This window comes from Ornithorhynchus anatinus, chromosome 12, assembly GCF_004115215.2.
Source record: "Ornithorhynchus anatinus isolate Pmale09 chromosome 12, mOrnAna1.pri.v4, whole genome shotgun sequence".
NCBI lineage: Eukaryota > Metazoa > Chordata > Mammalia > Monotremata > Ornithorhynchidae > Ornithorhynchus > Ornithorhynchus anatinus.
Window position 1 is genome coordinate 57,195,887 of NC_041739.1, and position 22,898 is coordinate 57,218,784.

The following is a 22,898-nucleotide window of genomic DNA, read 5'->3' on the forward strand; positions in this document are numbered from 1 at the left end:
TTTGTTTTATATTCGGTGAGGTGGCGGGGGGACGTCGGGTGGGAAAATAAATAGACTTCCTTGACCGGGCCCTCCTCTCCTCTTCTACCGTTCCCTTCTGCGCCGCTCTCGCTTGCTCCTTCATTCATCTTCCCTCCCGTCCCCACAGCACGTTCGTATACTGTACGGGCAGCGTGGCTCAGTGGAAAGAGCCCGGGATTGGGAGTCAGCGGTCATGGGTTCGGATCCCAGCTCTGCCACTTGTCAGCTGTGTGACTGTGGGCAAGTCACTTAACTTCTCTCTGCCTCAGTTCCCTCATGTGTAAAATGGGGATGAAGACTGTGAGCCTCATGTGGGACAACCTAATTACCCTGTATACCCCAGCTCTTAGAACGGTGCTCTGCACATAGTAAGCGCTTAATAAATACCAACATTATTATTATTATTTGTTTATTAATATTAACGCCCATCTCCCCCTCTAGCCCGTGAGCTTGCTGTGGGCAGGGAGGTTTCAGTTTGTTGTTCTATTGTACTCTCCCAAGTGCTCAGCGCAGTAAATGAGTGAATGAAAATATAAAGGCAGATCCCAGTTTACATCACACTCACTGGAGAGTCTATTTAGAACTCCCAACTTTTTCGAATGGCAGGATTGAAGATCGTGTGTGAGTCGGGTGGGGGATGGAGTGGAAAATGAGCCACAGCATTGCATATATTTGCCTAATATCCTATGGGGCCTAAATCCAACGATGGAAAATAAAAGAACTCGGGTCGCCCGCCTGCGGTCTTTCGGGGGAATCTGGTCAGTCATTTCTGAACGGCCAAGAGGAGGGTCTATCTGATTAGAGTGGACAGAGAGGCAGAAGGGAAAGGACACACGCATCCAAATGGCCACTCACCCTCTTTCCCAAGATTTATCCCATTCTGTAAGATCCTGTGGTCGGGGACTGTGTCTACGAGCTCTGTCGTATTGTACTCTCTTAAGCGTTTAGTACGGTGCTCAGTAATACCACTGATCGAATGAAGGATCGATCGACATGCCCGCGGGCACTCAGATTGAAGAATACAGAGAAGCAGCGTGGCTCAGTGGAAAGAGCACGGGCTTTGGAGTCGGGGCTCATGAGTTCGAATCCCAGCTCTGCCACTTGTCGGCTGTGTGACTTTGGGCGAGCCACTTCACTTCTCGGTGCCTCAGTTACCTCGTCTGTAAAATGGGGATTGAGACCGTGAGCCCCACGTGGGACAACCCGATTCCCCTGTGTCTACCCCAGCGCTTAGAACAGGGCTCGGCACATAGTAAGCGCTTAACAAATACCAAAATTATTATTATTAGCTTTGCAGAATCTAGCGGCGTCGAAGGCGCTGTGATCTACACCCCATTAGCCAAACCTCTGAATCATCACTAGACGTATGCATGGAAAAAAAAATCAATACCAAGAAGGCAGAAACGTCAGCGGTCCCACTTTCGTGGTATGGAGCTCTGCACCGAGAGACTGAAGTCTCTATCGCTGCTGAAACCTATCAACTTTGCAAAATTGCAGGGATTTGCAAACGCTTTTCCTATGGCCAAACAGGGTTTTGAAGGATATCCCTCTAGGCTGTTATCTCCTCCTGGGTAGGGATCATGCCTAGCGCTTTGTAAAGTGCTCCGTACCCACCTGGGCAGTGTTCATAAAGTGCTCAGTAAGCGCCCAAGCGAAGCATTGTGGCCCAGTGGATAGAGCCCGGGCCTGGCCCGGGAGTCAGAAAGACCACAACTTGTCTGCTGTGTGACTTTGGGCAAGTCACCTAACTACTCTGTGCCTCAGTGACCTCCTCTGTAAAATGGGGATTGAGACCGTGAGCCCCACGTGGGCCGGGGACTGTGAACTCCAGTATAGTAAGTCCATCTCCAGCCAATTACCCTCCCACGTGAAGTTATGGGCAGGAAACCTGTCTGCTCTTGTCAGCTGTGTGACTGTGGGCGAGTCACTTAACTTCTCTGTGCCTCAGTTACCTCCTCTGTAAAATGGGGATTAAGAGCGTGAGCCCCACGTGGGACAACCTGATTCCCCTGTGTCTACCCCAGCGCTTAGAACAGTGCTCTGCACATAGGAAGCGCTTAACAGATACCAACATCATTATTATTATTAATTCTCCTGTGCTGTATTCTCTCCCAAGTGCTTAGTGCAGAGCTCTGCACATGCTAAGAGCTTAATAAATACTATGGATTGATGAAGTAGACACTCCTGACGGGGTGGTCACGAGCAATAGTTAGTAAGAGCTTAATTAATACCATGGATTGATGAAGTCGACACTCCTGACGGGGTGGTCACCAGCGATAGTTCACACCAACCTAGAATACTTTGATTTTTCTATATAGTGCCCTGATTCTCAGTGATATTTTCTCACTATCTCATTTTTCAATCAGTCCTATTCGCTGAGCGCTTACTGTGTATCAGGCCTCTGTACTAAGGTTTTGGGAGAGTACGGTAACAGAGTCGCTTCGATACGTTCCCTGCCCACAGTTAACTTTACAGTCGAGAAGGGGAGACAGAGAGTGATATAAATTACGGATATGTGGTCGGGGGTTCTAATCCCGGATCTGCCACTTGTCAGCTGTGTGAACTAGGGCAGGTCACTTAACTTCTCTGTGCTTCAGTGACCTCATCTGTAAAATGGGGATTAAGGCTCTGAGCCCCTCGTGGGACAACTTGATTACCCTGTATCTATCCCAGTGCTTAGAACAGTGCTCGGCATATAGTAAGTGCTTAACAAACGCCATAATTATCATTAATTATTGTTATTATTACTCTCACCCTCCTTCTATTCCTTCTTCCTTCCCTCCCTCTCCTATCTCTGGTGGAGATGATCAGGGGAAGACTCGGCACGAGTGAGAGAGAGGTTTCCCAGCCACGTCACCCTACCTCAGGGCTGCGTAGGCCTCTTGAGAGACCTTCCACCGCCCCTCCGTGTTTTCCTTCCCACCATTTTCCTTTCCCGATCTCTCCTACCCAAGAGTGATGGAGGCTCCCAACAGGAATGACGATTGAGCCTCGGTCCTGAGGAAGAAGAAGGAGAAGTCCAGTATCCTGGAAGCTGGGAACTTGGTGTTCTTTTGGTTCCTTCTGGGATTGCTCTTGTGCCATCCAGTTAATAGACAACACCAGTTGTGTCTGTGGTATTCCGTTACTCTCCATCTTTTGAAGGTGATCTTGAGGTATCTAGAGATTGAGGAAATGTCGCCCCCAGAAAGTGCTTGTTCCTTTCTTGGTGCTCCTGGTTCCCTCCTGCCATTTGCAGCTTAATTAAAGCGCAGATCGTCTCCGATATTATTTATTTACTGCCCCCTTTCTGTGTGCAGAGCACTGTGCTAATTGCTTGGGACCATACGATACAAGTAAAAGGCCAGTTCCCTGCCCTCAAGGAACGTATAGTCTTACGCAGGAGAAATAATATAATAATGTTGGTATTTGTTAAGCGCTTACTCTGTGCCGAGCACTGTTCTAAGGGCTGGGGTAGATAAAGGGCAATCAGGTTGTCCCACGTGAGGCTCACAATCTTAATCCCCATTTTACAGGTGAGGTCACTGAGGCCCAGAGAAGTGAAGTGACTCGCCCACAGTCACACAGCTGACAAGTGGCAGAGCCGGGATCTGAACCCATGACCTCTGACTCCCCAGCCCGGGCTCTTTCCACTGAGCCACGCTGCTTCTTAAATCAAACCCTTACTTAGGTTCAAGCCTCTGGTAACTGAAGAAAGGAACAGAAATGAAGAGGGAGGAAGAGGATTTGGTTAGCGTGATATATGGATTAATGGAATCCAAATGAAAGAGGCTTTAGTGTATGGAAAGACATTAATTCCCCAATGCACTTCTGAGCTAGGTGATCTAAAAAAAGAGATAATGTATATTAGTTACAGATTTTGGGGGGTTGATGTGGTCAGTAATAATACAGCATTCAGAGAATTCATTAAGCATGCTGCTAACATCCATACTTTTTCCTTTTATCGGCATTAATGCGATGATTAGCAAAGCACAATCTGCTCCTTAGTATTTAGCATGATTTATAGTAATTCAGCCGGTTTTGCATTTCATAGTTTTCCATGAAAACTCAAGTGATGTTTACACACAAGCATAAATACTCATGGAAAATATCATTAGCTGGGCTTTAATTCTTAGTATTCTTGCATTTCATGCCCAGCAGTTGTCAGTGGGGAAGAGGAATAAATGTTTCTCTAAGAGAAGAATATTAATTATCCGAACCGAAGCACATAAAGCGTAGGCAGGGAATATTTTCAGGGGAAAAGTATTTTGAGGTCTCGGCGTCAATAAAAAATGGCACTTCGGCGTATGATGATCGAGAACTTTACTAGTGGATCTTGCTGAAAGAAATGTCCATCTTTATACATACATATTTATATATGTATGGGGAAGCAGCGTGGCTCAGTGGAAAGAGCCTGGGCTTCGGAATCAGAGGTCATGGGTTCGACTGCCGGCTCTGCCACTTGTCAGCTGTGTGACTGTGGGCAGGTCACTTAACTTCTCTGGGCCTCAGTTACCTCATCTGTAAAATGGGGATTAACTGTGAGCCTCACGTGGGACGACCCGATGACCCTGTATCTACCCCAGTACTTAGAACAGTGCTTTGCACATAGTAAGCGCTTAACAAATACCAACATTATTATTATTATATATCCATACAAACCCCTGAAGGACAGCTATAGACATATACATACATGTATAGTTGTTCTTTATATGCAAAGAACATATCACTGAGAGTGAAGTTCATCTATTAGTGTGCGTGGCTTAAAAGGCTAATGTCGAATCCACGATTCCAGCCGTGATGGGCCGACCAATCGGTTATCTCTTGTGCTGGTTGTTTGTAGGTCTTGGAACCGAAAATACCCCTTTGTCTGAGGCTCTGGACAATATCTGTGCGAACAGATGAAGATATAGTTAATAGTAATATCATTATTATTGACGATGGTAGTAATCAAGCACTCACTATATGCCTAGCATTGTCCGAAGTGAGTGGGGAAAATCGAGATGATCAGAGAGGTCCCAGTCCCTGCCCAACTTGAGACTCATAGTGTAGGAAGGAGAGAGAACGGGTATTTTCATCTCTACGTTACGGATGAAGAAACAGAAGCACAGAAAAGTTAAATGATTTGTTCAAGGTACACAGCAGGCAAGAGGAGGAGCTGGGATTAGATATAAAAATAATAATGATAATAATTGATAAAGATTACTATTTTTATTATGGTATGGTCTAAGGGCTTATTATGTGCCAAGCACTGTTCTTAACGCTGGGTTAGGCACCCGGTAATCAGATTGGACACAGTTCCTGTCCCACATGGAGCTCACACTCTTAATCCCCGTTTTACAGATGAGGTAACTGAGGCCCAGAGAATGATGATGATGACGATGTTGGTATTTGTTAACCGTTACTATGTGCCGAGCACTGTTCTAAGCGCTGGGGTAGACACAGGGGAATCAGGTTGTCCCAGGTGGGGCTCACAGTCTTAATCCCCATTTTACAGATGAGGTAACTGAGGCACCGAGAAGTGAAGTGACTTGCCCAAAGTCACCCAGCTGACATGTGGCCGAGCAGGGATTCGAACCCATGACCTCTGACTCCAAAGCCCGTGCTCTTTCCACTGAGCCACGCTGCTTCTCTAGAGAAGCTCAGTGACTTGTCAAGGTCACACAGCAGACAAGTGGCAGAGCCGGGATTAGAACCCACGCCCTCGGACTCCCAAGCTCTTGCCCGTGCTCATCGGAAATTGGGTCTTGTGACCCCGGACCCTGTGCTCTTTCTATTGGGGCCCTGCAGCCTCCTATTTTAAAAATATTCCTGAGCCTACTGGTCCACCTAGTTTCTTACTCTCTTCTATCCCTCTCCCCCAGGAGAAGGCCCACAGGCTCCTTGTAGGGACGGTGTGTGTTCTGTGCTTCTGTTGTATATCCTAGGTGCACTGCAGAGCATCGAGTGAATAAGATTACGACTCTTCTGATTTCTCACAAAAATTGCTTCTTCCTCTCTGCCGACTGCCCTCAGGGTCGGTTTGAGAATAAGAGAGCTTCTGGCTTTTGATAGTCTTGACACCGGCCTCACGTACCTGGACCAGTTAAGCAATGTGGGAAATTCCTCTCCGTCTTTCCGAGCCCCGAAAAGCGAGGTGCTTTAGACCACTGCTGACAAGCGATTCTTGGGGCATCAACGAAGGAAATACTTTCCCCCGCGGAAATGACGGCCGACTTCACGACTTTGTCTTTAAAGAAGCAAATCAGAGTGAACTGAGAGCTCCAATGTAGTAGTAATGACACTTTTCGAACGCTGCCCGTAAAACACTGCAATACGTCCCGGGAGAGAATACACACGGTCCCGGTCCTTTCAAGGGGAAGGTCACAATTTAAGAGTCTAACTGTGGACGGAGGATTGGAGACAGACACAAGAGAAATGATGGAACGTTGACACACAACACGGATATACACGATAAAGACACAATCAGTAAGGAGCAGAGTTTTAGGCTTCTCGGGGCTCAGCGTTTCAAATTATTTTCCAATTCAATAGCCAGCCAGCCAGTGACTAGAAATGACGAGTCTCTAGGCTTTAAGTTCGTCTCTAGACTGTAAGCTCGTCGTGGGCAGGGAACGTGTCTGTTATATTGTTGGGTTGTACTCTCCCAAACGCTTAGTGCAGTGCCCTGCACCCGGTAAGCGCTCAATAATGACAATTGATTGATTGATAGAAATGAGTATTTAAAGGGATCAAAAGCAAATTGGCAACAGGCAGAGGGCTTGTGCTAAAACCGCTCCCTTTTGTCTTCCTTTAGGAGAATTTGTGGAGCCCTTTTTTCTCCAAGTAGGCAGTGATGTCCAGAAACAATTTCTTGCTTACCATTTTCAGGGAAACAGCTTACATTATCTTTGTTGCTAGGAGATGACTGTTTCTCAAATAAGATCACTTGACTATGGGGCTTCTTTTATTAGAGGCCTTAGTTGGATAGCTATGCTATTAAATTTATTAGTTGAAGACTTAAAAGCAAATGACCACATTTATGTCATAGTAAAAATCCTTATCTGTGAGCTTGAATAAACCAGATAAACCCCAAAGAAAAACTTTAAGTGATAGTAGTTACTGTTGCCATCGATCTAGGATGTAATTTTCTATGCACAGATTGTGTAATTGTTGATGGTCTCTCCCTTGCTTTCCCTCTTCCTCTCGTCTTCTCTCTCCCTCCTCTCTTCCTTTCCTTCTTTCTCATCTTCCTTTATTTCACCTTTCCCCCTCCCCCTTTTCCCTCTGCTTTTTAAAATTGGCATTTGTTAAGCATTTACTCTGGGCCAGCTACTGTACTAAGCGCTGGGGTAGATACAAGCTGATCGGGTTGGACACAGTCCATGTTCCGCGAGGGGCTCACAGTCTGAATCCTCACTTTACAGATGAGGGAACCGAGGTGGACAAGTGGTGGAGCCGGAATTAGAACCCAGGATCTCCGACTCCCAAGCCCGGGCTCTTTCCACTAGGCCACGCCGCTTCTCCCCTTTCCCTTTTCCCCGCTCTCCCTCCTCTTCCTTTTCCATTCTCTCCCTCTATTAGTTGCCTCTCTCCCTCTTTTCTCATCTTATTCTTCATTCCCTTTCTCTCTTTCTCTCCCCTTTCCTCCCCACATCCTTTTCTCTCCTACCCCATCGCCCCCAACCTCTCTTTCCACACCAACTTCATCTAACGCCACTGAGCCGTTCCGTGCACAGTAGCAACGATCCGTACAGCGTGCCAAATTCCTATCACTAGCTGGCTGCCGTGCGCAAGCGTCTTGAGGGATGCTAAGATGCAAGTGGACTGTGGGAAATTCTTGCCACAAGGTGCTCAGATTAACCTGGGAACTCATGTTCCCCGCCTGGGCTAGGAACTGTAATTTACCCTACATCTACCTGCTTTATTCCAGCCCTCTCTCTCGGTCTTAATTCAAGCTCCACCACTTGCTTGCTGAGTGACCTTGGCCAAGTCACTTAGCTTCTCTATACCTCCACTTTCTCATCTGTAAAATGGAGATTCATTCATTAAACTGTGAGCCCCATTTGGGAAAAAAACTGTGCCTGATCTGATTGAATTGTATCCACCCCACGGAGTAAGAGCTTAAAAAATATCACAGTTGTTATAATTGTAATTATTGCCTTCCCAAGAGCTTCGTATGGTGTTTCTACCCTGCGAGTCCGTTGTTGGGTAGGGATTGAGAAGCAGCGTGGCTCGGTGGCAAGAGCCCGGGCTTGGGAGTCAGAGGTCATGGGTTCTAATCCCGACTCTGCCACTTGTCAGCTGTGGGGTCTGGGGCAAGCTTCTCTGTGCCTCAGTTACGTCATCTGTAAAAGGGGGATGAAGACTGTGAGCCTCACGTGGGACAACCTGATTACCTTGTATCTACCCCAGCGCTTAGAACAGTGCTTGGCGCATAGTAAGCACTTAACAAAGGCCAACATTATCATTATTGTTATTGTCTCCATTTGTTGCCAAATTGTACTTTCCAAGCGCTCAGTACAGTGCTCTGCACACAGTAAGTGCTCAATAAATGCGATTGAATAAATGAATGAACACTCGATACATTCCGTTTTTTGAAGGGTATTTGGTAAGCACTTTGTGTCAAATACTGTTCTAAGCGCTGGGGAAGATACACGTTGATTAGGTTGGACATAGTCCCTGTCCTACATGGGGTTCTCAGTGTAAGTAGGAGGGAGAGTAGGAGACCTGAGGCACAGGGAACTCAAGTGATTTGCCCAAGGTCACAGAGCAAGCAGTGGAAGAACTAGGATGCAGTTCATTCAGTCGTATTTATTGAGCGCTTACTGCTTGCAGAGCACTGTATTAAGCACTTGGGAGAGTGCAATAAAACAATAAACAGGCACATTCCCTGCTCAGAAAGAGCTTTCTGTCTAGAGCGGGAGGCAGACATTAATACGAATGAATAAATGACAGATAGGTACGTAAGTGCCGTGGGGCTGGGAGGGGAGATGAATGAAGAGAGCAAGTCAGGGCGACGCAGAAGGGAACGGGAGAAGAAGGAGGGCTTAGTCAGGGAAGGCCCCTTGGAGGAGATGGGCCTTCAGTAAGACTTTGAAGGGAGGGAGAGTCATCGTCTGTTTTATACGAGGAGGGAGGGCGTTCCAGGCCGGAGGCGGGATGCGGACCAGAGACGGGCGGCGAGATAGCCGAGATCGAGGTACATGAGAAGGTTGGCATCAGAGGAGTGAAGTGCGCAGACTGGGTTGTAGTTGGAGCGTAATGAGGTGAGGTAAGAGGGGGCAAGGGGATGGAGGACTTTAAAGCCAGTGGTGAGGAGTTTCTGGTGATAGAGCTCTGTGTAAAAAGGGGTATCCGGGGTGCTCTGCAAGCGTTCTGACTCTAGGTTTAACAAGGTGACGAGGAAAAGGAAATCGCGTGTCGGTGTGTGGGATTTTCTCTGGAGCGAGGGTGGGCTGGGAAGAAGGGGTTGCTGAGCCTACTGAAACCGACCGTGCTTTTGGAGCACGCGAGGGCCTCGTTCTACGGCGACTGATTGCTATTCTGCTTGCACGGTTCACTCTATTTGCTCAAGGCAAGCCACCCCGTTCTCCCTCATTCTTTGGTTTTACCAACTTGCTTTGCGGTGTGTCGGTCGAGGGATGCACTCTAGCCACCGACGGATCCGTTTTGTATCGATAATTCTCATGGCTCGTTTGTAAAAATGCATTTTACAATTCTCCAGGTTTCCTTGGAGAAGGGATGTCAAGAGGCGGGGAGGGGGGCCGCTCGGCGTGGTAACCTCCGGGGACGGCGATGGGGCTGGCCGTCTCCAAGCTCAGAAGAGGAGGCCTCGTTGCCGTCTTGTTTTCAGACGCGAGAGGGGCGGCGGGTCTGAGGGGCCGATCCCACATAAAGGCATCGATTCCTTGTAGATAGAAGACAGGTCTGGGAGTCAGAAGGACCTGAGTTCTAATCCTGACTCCGCCTCTTGTCTGCTCTGTGACCTTGGGCAAGTCGCTTCACTTTCCCGTGCCTCAGTGACCTCACCTGCAAAAGGGGGATGAAGACTGGGAGCCCCACGTGGGACAGGGACTGTGTCCAACCTGATTTGCTTGTACCCACCCCAGTGCTTACTGCAGTGCTTGGCACATGATAAGCGCTTCACAACTACCAGTCATTCAATAGTATTTGTTCCACAGTAAAAATAAATTTACCACAGTCAGTTATCATTATTCATTATTATTATAAACAGCTTAGGTGAAATAGGTCTGTTTTTTCATCAAATTCATACAGTTGCTAGCGTGAACATTTTACTTAAAACAGACGATGGAGGATGTGTTAGAGTAATGTGTCTCTACGCTGAAAATTGAGTCCTGAACATAAAATTATTCTAATTCAAAATCCTCTCTTAATGGTTATCATTTGATCATCTTATGATTTTTTTTAACATTTTCTTAATACATTTATATTGCTTGGTTCATTCTTAGCCTGGGAACTCATGCATTTGGCAATTATTTCCTCTAGAAAATCATTTTGCTTCATTCAGAATTCTTTCACCAAAGACTAGATTTTTCATAGAAGCTGCTCTCTCTGATTTGCCGGGTCTTGTTCAAGGTTTACAAACCCAAGCAGAATTCAGTGCTGGGTTCTCTGCACTGAAACAGTTTTCATCTTCTAGTGCGATGGCATGGCTCTAATGTATTCAAGGAAATTGAAGCTGTTTTTGAAATTTTTTAGGATATTTAAGCATTTACTATAGACCAGGCACTATATTAAGCAGTGGAGTAGATACAAGCTAATCGGTTTGGACACGCTCCCTATCCCACATGTGGCTCACAATCTTAATTCACATTTTATAGATGAGGTAACTGAGGCACAGAGAAGGGAAGTGACTGGCCCAAGTTTGCACAGCAAACAAGTACAGAGCTGGGATTAGAAACCAGATTCTTCTGACTTCCCGGCCCGCACTCTATCCACTAGGCCACGCTGTGTCTTTTATTTATGGTATTTGTGAAGCATTTACTATGCGCCTGACACTGTACTGAGCCCTGGGGTAGATACAAGATATTCACGTAAGACATAGTGTAGTCCATGTCCCTCATGGGGCTCGCAGACTTAATCCTGATGTTACAGTGGATGTAACTGAGACAGAGAGAAATGAAATGAGTTGCCCAAGGTCACACGGGAGACCACTGGTGGAGCCATGATTAGAACCCAGATCCTCTAACTCCCAGGCCTGTGCTCTATCCGATAGGCCACACTGCTTCCTTTTGAACTGAGGAAATTTCTTTTTCCACTTTTAAGCAGTTGGAGGTTTTCCCAAGGAGGTTCCTCTTACTGATGGAAATCCAAAAGGCTATTAAGCGGGGTGAACATGCAAAACCCATTTAGCCATGCCAAAATGTATGCCTGGAAGGGAGAGACCATGGCTGGCTCGGTCCCGGTGGAGGAGAAGAAGGTAAGCAAAATGGTAAATCTAGGGAGGGATTTAGAAATACTAGCCAATGCCTGGAAAACTCTCTATACAGGATTTTTGGGGTTTTTTTTTTCCCCCTTTCTGTAGTTGAGTAGGTAGGGGGCCTCATGAGGTCTAGACAAGAGGGAAGCAAGCCCCCGCAGGCTAGGGAAAGATAAGAGACAGCAGTAGGATTTTTTCCATAAAATATCTCGCCCCCTTCACAAACCCCAATTCTCCCCTCCACGCCAACCTCGAATCTCCCTCCACTCATCTCTCTCCATCTCTCCCTCTCGCCGCATCTAGAATCTGACAGTTCCTGGACACCTTTAGTCGAAAAGAAAAAAAAAAAGAATCCTTGATGTAAAATTCAGCCCGTTTCTCGGAGTAAAGCTGAACTGACATCCTCAAGAACAGCACTGAGGGACTCGCCAATTTCCTCCTTTAATTTTCCCCATCATACTCACAGATTCTGTGACATTTCTCCGTGGAGGGATATAAAACGACCATCCAGCGGCTTGTGCGCGGGGTTGTTTTCTCAACTGGGTGTACGTGTGTGCTTATCTGGAGAGATAAGTATTTTGTTATGAAGGAGTAGGCCCAGATCTGAACAAAATAGCTATGCCCTCTTCTCATAGCCACTCCCATTATGGGAGCTGGGGAGCTGGAACTTCCTAGTTACACAGTCATTTTTCTCTACTTGTATCCCACATTGACAGTTAGGTCTTAAACATCGATGCTTTTGTAAATTATTCAATCAATCGATTAATCATTGGTATCTATCGAGTGCTTGCCACGCGCAGAGCACTGTCCTAAGTGTTTAGAAGAATATATTAGAACAGAATTAGCCGAAATGTTCCCTGTCTATAAGGAGCTTAAAGCCTAGAGGGATATCTTGGTGGGTTTATGAGTTGATTTTTATTTTGAGGTGTCTTTACCAATAAAGGCAGAGAATTTAATGGGAAAGTCTCACTTCTTTTTCTTCAGATTTGGAAAAGGCTTGGCACAGGAAGCCGTCATGTCTGATAGCATAATTCTTGAAGTATAACGACGTATTAAACTTTGGCGAGACGGAAAATAATGGGATGCTGATATTGCTGATTAACTTTGTCACATATTAATATCATCTAATTAAGTTTCAGAGGAAGCTATTCAGCCGGATTAGATGATCTTTGCCTAGATTTCGTTATAAGAAAATGGGTACTGACTGCTAAACTCTCTTTATTTGCCTTTTGATTTTCATTAGTAATAAACACGCTCTCAGAAACACGTTTTCTGTATGGCCGCGCCACATTGGGAGTATCTTTTAAGAAAATTTCCGTTGGCATCGTAACTGATTCGGCACCGAAACAGTTGGCGGCTCTTATTTTCAGTCAGATTTGAAAGGATGGATTGGGATCACCTATAACAGATGTGAAGGATTTGGTGGATATTAGAAAGGGAATAAAGTTTTACCACCCACTAAAATCCAAGCTTTTCAATAGAGTGCAGAGCTGAATGGCCTCGTTAAACAAATGAAACATCGGAAGCATATTTGTCTCCAAAGAGTAGCTTTGAAAATAGATACCTTGATCATAGCGCTGTAACTCTAATTGAAGATGTACAAGTGTCCTAGGTGGAGAGATTTCCCAAATTAGGCCCAAATGGGAATTCTGAATCCTTGCTGAGGAAGCGACAGTCCTTGGAATACAAAGAATCAAGCAACGAATCAATCAATACGGCGTTTACCGTGTGCAGAGCACTGAACTCAGGGGACAGTACAATATAAAACAGAGTTGGTAGACATGTTTCCTGCCCATGAGGAGATCACAGTCTACCCAGAATAATAATAATAGTAATTATGGTATTTGTTAAGTGCTTACTATGTGCCAGGCACTGTACTAAACGCTGGGGTGGATACAAGGAAATCAGGTTGGACACAGTCCCTGTGCCACGTGGGGCTCACAGTGTCAATCCCCATTTTATAGATGAAGTAACCGAGGACCAGAGAAGTGAAGTGACTTACGAAAGGTCGAACAGCAGGCAGTGGAAGAGCCGGGATTAGAACCCATGACCTTCCGGGTTCTAATCCTGATTCCGCCCCTTGTCCGCTGGGTGACCCTGGATATGAATAATGATATTTATATTATGAATATAATATATTGCATATAATATTACATAATACATCACAATTTTTATATTCAGGCCTGTCTCTTCTCTAGTATCAACGCATTCATTTATATTAATGAATAATTGTAAATACATACATTTATCTAGACTAATGAAGTCAGCTTACCGTGCCGGGGGGGCAGCCGATGAAACTTGATTTATTGATTTATCTCTCTGCGTTGTTTGATCTCCATCCACCTTTTTGGGAGAAAGGGTGGATTTTGCCGGAGTTTCTTTTACGACGGATGTTTAAGGTCCAAGGCCCTCAGGTTGTCGTGGTCTTCATTTTACTAAGTGCAGTTCAGCCTCGTGTAGATCTTCTGGGTTCTTGCAGCGGTTATGGTATTCGTTGAGCACCCGCTGAGTGCAATACACTGTACTAAGCAGTTGGGAGACTACAACGAGCATGAAATCTATTCCCTGCCCACCTGGAACTACTGTTTGAACGGGGAAGGCTGGGCTGTAGTAGGACATCAGTGAGGGGAGGGAGGAGAGGGTGAGCTGAATATTGGAGGATTCTCCTCCTCCTAGATTCCTGTTGTCACTTTTGAAGAGACCACCCACGGGTAGAGAAGCAGTGTGGCCTGGAGGGACTTGGGTTCTAATCCTGCCCCTCCACTTGTCTGCTGTGTGACCTTGGTCAAGTCACTTAATGTACTTCCATTACCTCATCTCTAAAATGGGGAATCGAGACTGTGAGCCCCATGTGGGACAGGAACTGTGGCCAACTTGATTACTTACCTTGTATCTACTCCAGCGCTTAGAACAGCGCCTGGGCACATGGTAAGAGCTTAACAAATACCACTAAAAAAAGCCCTGTTTCCCCACATTTTATCCATTCATTCATTCAATAGTATTTATTGAGCATTTACTATGTGCAGAGCACTGTACTAAGCGCTTGGAATGTGATAGAGACAGCCCCTGCCCACTGACGGGCTTACAGTCTGATCGGGGGAGACAGACGGACAAAAACAGTAGCAATAAATAGAATCAAGGGGATGTGCATCTCATGAACAAAATAAATAGGGTAATAAAAATATTAAACAATTGAGCGGACGATGGGGAAATGCCCTGTAGGACAACTTTTAGATGGGGAGTTGCCCTGTAGGACAGTGGCCTGGTCTAGAGAACTTTTTGATTTTTGCTCATCTGTTTGTCTAAATGGACTATTCCAACTGTTTGACCCGGCAAAAGCGAGTTGGATTTTTAAATCCCTTTCCTCTTTGGTCCGCTAAACCAAGGGTCATAGCAGATCTGCCTGATTCTGCACACTGGCGTTCAGGAAATGAACTCTATAGACTGGAAGGTCGGTGTGGGAAGGGAATGTGTCTGTTACATTGTACTCTCCCAAGTGTTTAGGACAAGGCTCTGCTCGCAGTAAGCGCTCAATAAATACCACTGATTGACTGACTGATAGACTCAAATTGGGGAAGGGTAATCCAAGACGGCACAAAGACGGTAAAATGGTCACAGGATCATTTGTCACTGTGATGGAATATATAGCTGTCTTGAGCTAGATGTAAATCATCACATCTTTCTAAATCGCTTGACTTTGAGGTGACACTTACAAGATCGTGCTACTTTAAAAGGTTGGGCCCAAATTAATTTTTAAAACATTGCTTGATATTTAACAGCTGTATTAATCGGTGTCAAACTTCATGTGATGAAGTTATCTCCTGAAAATTTAATTACCTAATCCTCCATTCAGCTTCATTATGAAGCTATACAACCTCAAATTAAAAGCGGAGATGATTTTCTTTCAATCGCAGTGCGATCGTTAGTGATACTGCTTGGGTTTTGCCTTTAAGGATACCTTTGATCATAAGATCCTTCTCACGGAGATCATTAGAATTTTTCTTAATCAAGTCATTTACAAGTGTCTTCTGTGGATCTGTTACGCAGCTAATGGATTTGACCATATTTTACTTGGAATTAGGTAACAATAAGTCTATTCCCTTAGCCGTGATATTTTCATTCTTTTATGTCTGCTTATCTTTCCTTTTAATCAGTAAACTCCTCAAGGGCAGAGGCCGTGGCTTATTCTTCTTTATCGTGTCTCCCAAGCGTCGTCTTCGGTGCTCGGCTTGTGGTCGGCACCCGCTACCGTGCTCGCCTCGTGGCAGAGTCCTGCTACACTGCCCAGCGGTGTTACAGGGCTGTGCCCGCGATAGATGCCCATTAGATGGTGTGAGGGGGGCGGTCAGAAAGCTCCTCCTCAAAGAGGAGATGGACAGGAGGAAGAAAGAGTTCTCAGAGAGACTGCCAGGACCAGCTACTAATACTATTAATAGTTGTGCTATTTATTGAGCGCATTCTATGTGCCAAGCACTGTATTAAATATTAGGGTAGATATAGGGTAATCATGTCAGACACAGTCCCTGTCCCATGTGTCGTTCAATCATATTTTTGGAGTCCTTACTGTGGGCGACCTACTGTACTAATTGCTTGGGAGAATACAGTATAACAACAAACAGACGTATTCCTGGCCAAAACGAGCTCACGGTCTGGGGGGGGGAGGCCGACAATAATATAAATAAATAGAGAAATAAATAAATTACAGATATATATGAGCATATATGTGGTTACCTGCTAAATGGGGAAGAGATGTCATTTGATCCTTTAAAAATATGGATTTGTACTGTTTTGATTACCTTTTTAAATGGTTTTTGTTCGGCAATTACTATATGCCAGGGCACTGTGCTAAGCACTGGGGGTAGATACAAGCTAATCGGGTTGGACACAGTCCGTATTCCACATAGATCTCACAGTCTTAATCCCCATTTAACAGATGAGGTAACTGAGTCACGGAGAAGTGAAGTGACTTACCCAAGATCTACAGCAGACGGGTCAGATCCAAAACTAGAACCCAGGTCCGCAATCCACTAGGCCACGGTGCTTCTTGGGAAATCTTGGAAAGGCAATAATGCACTTCCCTCTGGGAAACTTGACTGCGGTAAATTTTTTGCCTTAATGCTAGTTTCACAAAACGGATAAAGAGCATTATTTCAGGTTTTTTCAGTAATTTATGTGTGATTCCTCCACTGATTGACTAGTCTCCTGGAAAACCAGAGCCGTGATGAGTTAATCCATCACAAATACCATTCGGCTGCTTCTGGGTTTCAGTCAGCTGTGGACAGGGATCAGGTCTACCTGTAATCTGGACCGGGAATGTGTTCATTGTTATAGTATACTCTCTCCCAAGAGCTTGATTCAGTGATCTGCACACAGAAAATGCTCAATAAATACAAGTGACTGACTACTGTACCTTCCCGACCACTTAGCACATCACTCTGCACGCACACTAAGCACTCAAACTCATTACTGATAAGGAACTTGTCAGCTAATCCTGTTGTAGTACACTCTCCCATGGACTTAGACGGGTACTCTGCACATAGTAAGAGCTCAATAAATACCGTTGATTGATTGAATGAATAAATACCCTGAGTTGACTGATCAAAAGCGTAATCTGGATTGTAATAGACTTCAGCAGACTGGTTCTCTGTGATTTCAGGTCTCTAGCAATGGAAGTTTCAATTTACAAGATATGCACACCCTCTCCTCCATGGAAGCAGCTTTTCGCTGTCAAAGACATTCCGACTCTGCTTTGCTCTTAGTGTATTAATGAGTTCTTAATTCTCAGTTCTTCCATTTCACCTTTCCACAGTGACAGCGGAAATTTTAATCTCTGACTTCACCTATAAAAATAATAGGGGTCTCTCAGGGTAATTCATAGTTCCCCTCGAAATATTATTTTTGAACAGAGGAGCCATTAAAGTGCTCCTTGGGTTTCCCAACGGAGAATCCTGGCCACGTCTTTGGATCCTTGCTTTGGGTGCTGGAGGGGACTGTGGAAAGGGAGATGAATGGTAGACCCCCTCCTTCATCACATCGTATCCGGTCTTCTTCCCGTTCCCACCGGGTCCATAATATAAAAGTCCTGGAAGGTGTTTCCTGATCATCGGCATAATCCTACAGGGAGGAAAGTGTGCAGAAATCGGCTGAAATGGTGAAATAGAGAGTGGTGGAATGAGTCCTGATTTCAGAAAAGGGACAGAGTGGAAAGTATGTTGTTTCGTTGAGCTGCCTTTTTATTTAGTTAGTTTACTTAAGTGTTTTTTTGGCATCAGATGCCCAAAATCATTACTACTCATTCAGATTCCACTAAGCCGAGGAAAGTCAGTTAAAACGTTTAGGAGAAACTAAATGAAGAGCAATTGTACATCTTAAGTGTTTTTTTTTCCCCTTTTTTCCAACAGTAGGCTAGTTAACTTAAAAGGCATTGCTCTGCATTACAAGAAATAGTAGTAATAATTACAATATGTGTCTTCACCAGAATGTGCTTAACATACTTTTCTAAAATATACCCTGTAGTCACTTTGAGCAAATTGCTTCACTCACTTTCTAAAATGCCAATCTCTTTGGGAAGTGTCATAGGATCCATATAATAGTATAGAACATCAGCAGATATCAAGTTGGGAAAAGGAAGAATGTGTTCATTTGAAACCCCTGTGTAATTCAAATAGCCTGGAATTAAAATAGCCGGCACTTCCCTGGATTGATCTAGATGTTTTCTTGGAAAAAAATGCCTGGTTTTTTTCTCCCATTTGGGCCAATGGGTATATCAAGTTGGGGGGAAACTCAATCTCTTGATTGGCAGTTGCTTGGTTTTCGAAATCTGTCTGTACGTGACACTTTGTTTTGCAACAGACAAGAGATCATCAATGAACTATTTAGAAAAATTGGTCCTGGAGTCACTGAAAGTTGGATAATAGTTTCTCTGCATAAATAGACATACATATTCTGCTCCTATTGGACTCTCTCCCAAGCTCCTAGAATTCTGCATTTTACCCAGTGAGTGCTCCTTAAATTCCCCAACAATAACTAATGAGGAGCAACTTCTGGGTGACCTCATGGAAGGAACACAGGTCTGGGAGTCAGGCGACCTGTGTTGTAATCTCAGCTCTGTCACGGCCTGTTGTGTGACCTTGGTCAAGTCACTTCACATCTGTGGGATTCAGCTTCCCCATCCGTCAAATTGGGATAAGATACCTGTCCTCTCTGTCTCTTAGTTGGAGAACCCCTTGTGGGAAGGAGACTATGGCTGGTCTGATCGGTACTGGGAAAAAATGACTATGAAAGCTGAATATAATCTCTCAAAGAAATCCCCCTTCGCTAACTTTTCCAAAAAAAAGCATCCGAGAATCCTTGGAGGGGCCGATTGGGTTTGAAGGCATGAATCCCACCTGATGCTTCCTTTAGAAAGAAGCCGGACAATCTATTTTCATCAGTTAAGAGAAAAGGCCGAGTTAACGGTGCTACAGTCACACAAGGTCGAAGAGCCTTCTCCATCCTGTCACGGTTGTCACGGAGACACAATGGTGACTATTGCCTAAGGCGTGCATATCATCAAATGACTATGCCACAGATGGAATATTAAGAGAAAAAATTCAAATCTCGCTTTGGATCTTTTGGGCTTCAGTCCTCTCTCGGTCGGCACGTGCGCGGGAGGAGAGGGATGAAAGAATCTTTGGAGAAATCACACTTGCGTATGTGTTTGTACACATATACACCCGCTCCCACACAAACCCACACCCCGAGACACTAGGTCTACCAAAATTGAAGTGGAGATGTCAAAATAACCCCAGTCGTTTGATCGTTGGGCAGAACCGATTCAGAATCGATTGGGGGCGAGTGTTGCGATCGGAGGAATCCAAATTTCTCAGGGATTAGTTCACTTTCCCGGATGATGCTTTCAGCGTCTGTTAGTAAATACAGTCAAAGGTTTGGATTCCTGAGATCTCGATTGGCTGTTTTTGGTTTTTTGACCCAGATGAGTCATAGCTTGGAAGGCAAGAGAAGAATCAGAGTTATAATAATAATAATAACAACAACAACGTATTCACTAAGCACTAACCATGCTAGTTAACCAAACTAACCAAATAACGATGGTATTTGTTAAGCGCTTACTATGTCCCGAGCACTGTTCTAAGCGCTGGGGGAGATCCAAGGTAAGCAGGTTGTCCCACGTGGGGCTCACAGTCTTCATCCCCATTTTACAAGAGGAGGTCACAGAGGGACAGAGAAGTTAAGCCACTTGCCCAGAGTCACACAGTTGACAAGTGGGAGAGCTGGAATTAGAACCCATGACTTCTGACTCCCAATAATCATAATAATCATGTTGGTATTTGTTAAGCGCTTACTATGTGCAGAGCACCGTTCTAAGCACCGGGGTAGATACAGGGTAGTCGGGTTGTTCCATGGGAGAGCTGGGATTAGAACCCATGACTTCCGATTCCCAATAATAATAATAATAATAATGTTGGTATTTAAGCGCTTACTATGTGCAGAGCACTGTTCTAAGCACTGGGGTAGATACAGTTGTTCCACGTGAGGCTCACAGTTAATCCCCATTTTACAGATGAGGGAACTGAGGCACAGAAAAGTTAAGTGACTTGCCCAAGGTCACACAGCTGAGCCCGTGCTATCCCTGCCATCTGAAGAAGGAGAGGTGTGGGACACGAGGAGTGTGGGAGGCAGTGGGGAACGGAGAGAGGAGAGCAAGAGAGAGGGTCACACTGCCGACTCTTGCTGCAAATTACGTTGCAGTGGCTCGCCCTCGTCCCGACAGACGGTTTGGGCCACCCCTCTCTCTAACTGAAAGAGCTCGGGTCCGGCAAGCGGAGGAACCCAGTTCCTCATCCCAGCTCTGCCCCCGTCCTCCGCTAGGACGTTGGGCAAGTCGCTTACTTCTCCCTCCCGTGTAAAGTGGGGAGAATAAAACCCATCTCTCCCTACCTGACAGGGATTTTGCGCCCCCCCCGGATGAAGTAAATGAGGTGAAAGCGGTTCGGGAAATAGCAGCGCCCTACAAGTTGGCCACATTACTCCGAGGTCGGTTGTCAAGTGCTCCCCGTCGCGGGGAAGCTAATGGATCTGGGCTGGAGTAGGGTGTTCTGAAATGCACCTCCGGCCTCTCGGCCCCCCCGTCGATCCCGCCGCAGACGAGCGGTTGTCCGGGTGCGATCTCCAGGCTACGTAGAAAACAATTCGTAGACATTCGGACGTGATGAAGGCGAAGAGTTAATAGAGGATGATTACCTCTTGCTGATGACTTTCTATATGATTCCAAACGTTAGTGGATAGAAACAAACATCAATCAAGACAGGCGCGTGCAGGCAGTTGCATAATCTTTCCTCTTCTGGGTGGCTAATCTGATACCTTTTGCTTAGGTAGAAGAAATTTCCCCAGTAAAAACCTGATTAACTCCATTTCCCTTTGCTTAGACAATTCTGAGTGACTAGAACCACCGTCTCTCTTCCGCCTTCCTTAGGGGAAGTCAGTTCTTCACACATTTAAGTAAATGACTGATGGTCGTGTTGACTTCTTCCCTCAATTACGCTGTCACTGCTACTGAGATCAATTTTCCAAAGATGTCGTTTCCACTTCTCCAACTAAGGAACTAAAAAGCCTAGGAAATATTTGCAGGATATGGCTGGGCTGTACTGTAATTTTAATTGTTCTTCCTACTCGAAATTCCTTCTGATGCTTTGCATTTTTACCAAGGGAAGAAGTCTGATAGAGGTCTGGCAGCTTGGCTCAGTGGATAGAGCACGGGCCTGGGAGTGAGAAGGGCCTGGATTCTAATCCCGGCTCCGCCACTTCTCTGTTGGGTGACCTTGACCCAGTCACTTTACTTCTCTGAGCCTCAGTGACCTCACCGTGGCTCGGTGGAAAGAGCACGGGCTTTGGAGTCAGAGGTCATGGGTTCGAATCCCGGCTCGGCCATTTGTCAGCTGTGTGACTTTGGGCAAGTCACCTAACTTCTCGGTGCCTCAGTTACCTCATCTGTAAAATGGGGATTAGGACTGGGAGCCCCACGTGGGACAACCTGATTCCCTTGTGTCCGCCCCAGAGCTTAGAACAGTGCTCGGCACATAGTGAGCGCTTAACAAATACCAACATTATTATTAAAATGGGGATTAAGCCTGCCGTGGGACAGGGACTGGGTCCGACCCGATTTGCTTGTATCCACCCAGCACTTATATGGTGCCTGGCATGTAGTAAGCTCTTAAATACCACAGTTGTTATTATTATTATTGTTATTATTATTTATTGAGCTCTTTGTGCCGAGCTTTATGCTAAAGGTTTTTCCTCATAGCGGCCCCTGCCTCCTCTGCCTGGAATGCCCTCTTCCGCTCGTTGGCCAAGTGCCCTATTTCGAGCTATTTCCAGGCTGCAGCCCTTCACTTCTCCCGCTTGAATGCGATGGCCACAAAATCTAAGTGATTTCTTGCTTTTGGATGTCTTGAGCTGCACGATGGAACTTTGTGGGCATTCTTCCTTCGTGGCCACCAGCTCTCCAAGCTCAACCCTCCTCTACCAGGTAAAGGATGGCCATTATTGCCATGGCCACTTGGGCCTAGGATTGGCTATGAAAAATTCAACATTTCAGCATCCCAACCTCACACTGGAGGTACCCCAGTGCAAAACGCCGATATCAACATGAATAAATAATCTTAAAATCCAGGACAGAAAAATCTGGTCCAGGTCCTTTGGCGGTAAGGTGGCTTTAGATGTTGTTTAAAATGGGATGGTGTAAACACGGAAGGTAATAGCCATATTTAGCATTTCCCGTGCCTTTGGTTAACCGCATTCCTTACCATTATTGATGTTTCTGACGGCTCCGGGGTTTACGCCGAGGCAAAAGATGATTCCTTTTGAACCGCTGGAGGAGTTAGGAGACTTGGCAGTCAGTAAATCAGTAGGAGAATCTGCAACAGAACTCAATTGCAAATTCTCTGAATCCCTGCACAGAAACAGAACTTTAAATAGTAATACAGGCAGAGATGCATAGACTTCTGGGGAAAAAAATAGTTCAATATTTCCTTTTGAGTCCAGCCTTGTTGGCGGATTCTTTTGTATTGTTGTCGAAGCTCTAGTGGAAGGCATTTAAGATGGAGAGGCATTTCAGCTTTGTCAGTGAACATTCATATCCATCCAAGATGATGACAAGCAAACTGGTGGTGGTGTGACTGTTTAGTGGACATGGCAGAATTAGCTCATTCAAATTACTGGGGGAAGCATCCTCCACCTAAATTGATGGCCCATTCCAATCTAAACTTCCATCCTGGAAGGCCAGAAAGAGAGTTTGGAATTCCTGTTACCATCCGAGGTGACCGCGCACGAGAAAGAGAGTTTGGAATTCCTGTTACCATCCGAGGTGACCGCGCACGAGAAAGAGAGTTTGGAATTCCTGTTACCATCCGAGGTGACCGCGCACGAGAAAGAGAGTTTGGAATTCCTGTTACCATCCGAGGTGACCGCGCACGAGAGA

General features: G+C 45.6%; 1 long non-coding RNA gene across 1 annotated transcript; it reads right to left on the reverse strand.

Annotated features, from left to right (window-relative positions):
• Nucleotides 1–17,162: 17,162 nt before the first annotated feature.
• On the reverse strand, nucleotides 17,163–22,659 carry LOC114815673. The gene is made up of 2 exons (XR_003763476.2): nucleotides 22,225–22,659; nucleotides 17,163–17,533 (listed from the first exon to the last, which is right to left on the reverse strand). It is a non-coding gene; the product is annotated as an uncharacterized LOC114815673 (long non-coding RNA).
• Nucleotides 22,660–22,898: the final 239 nt, after the last annotated feature.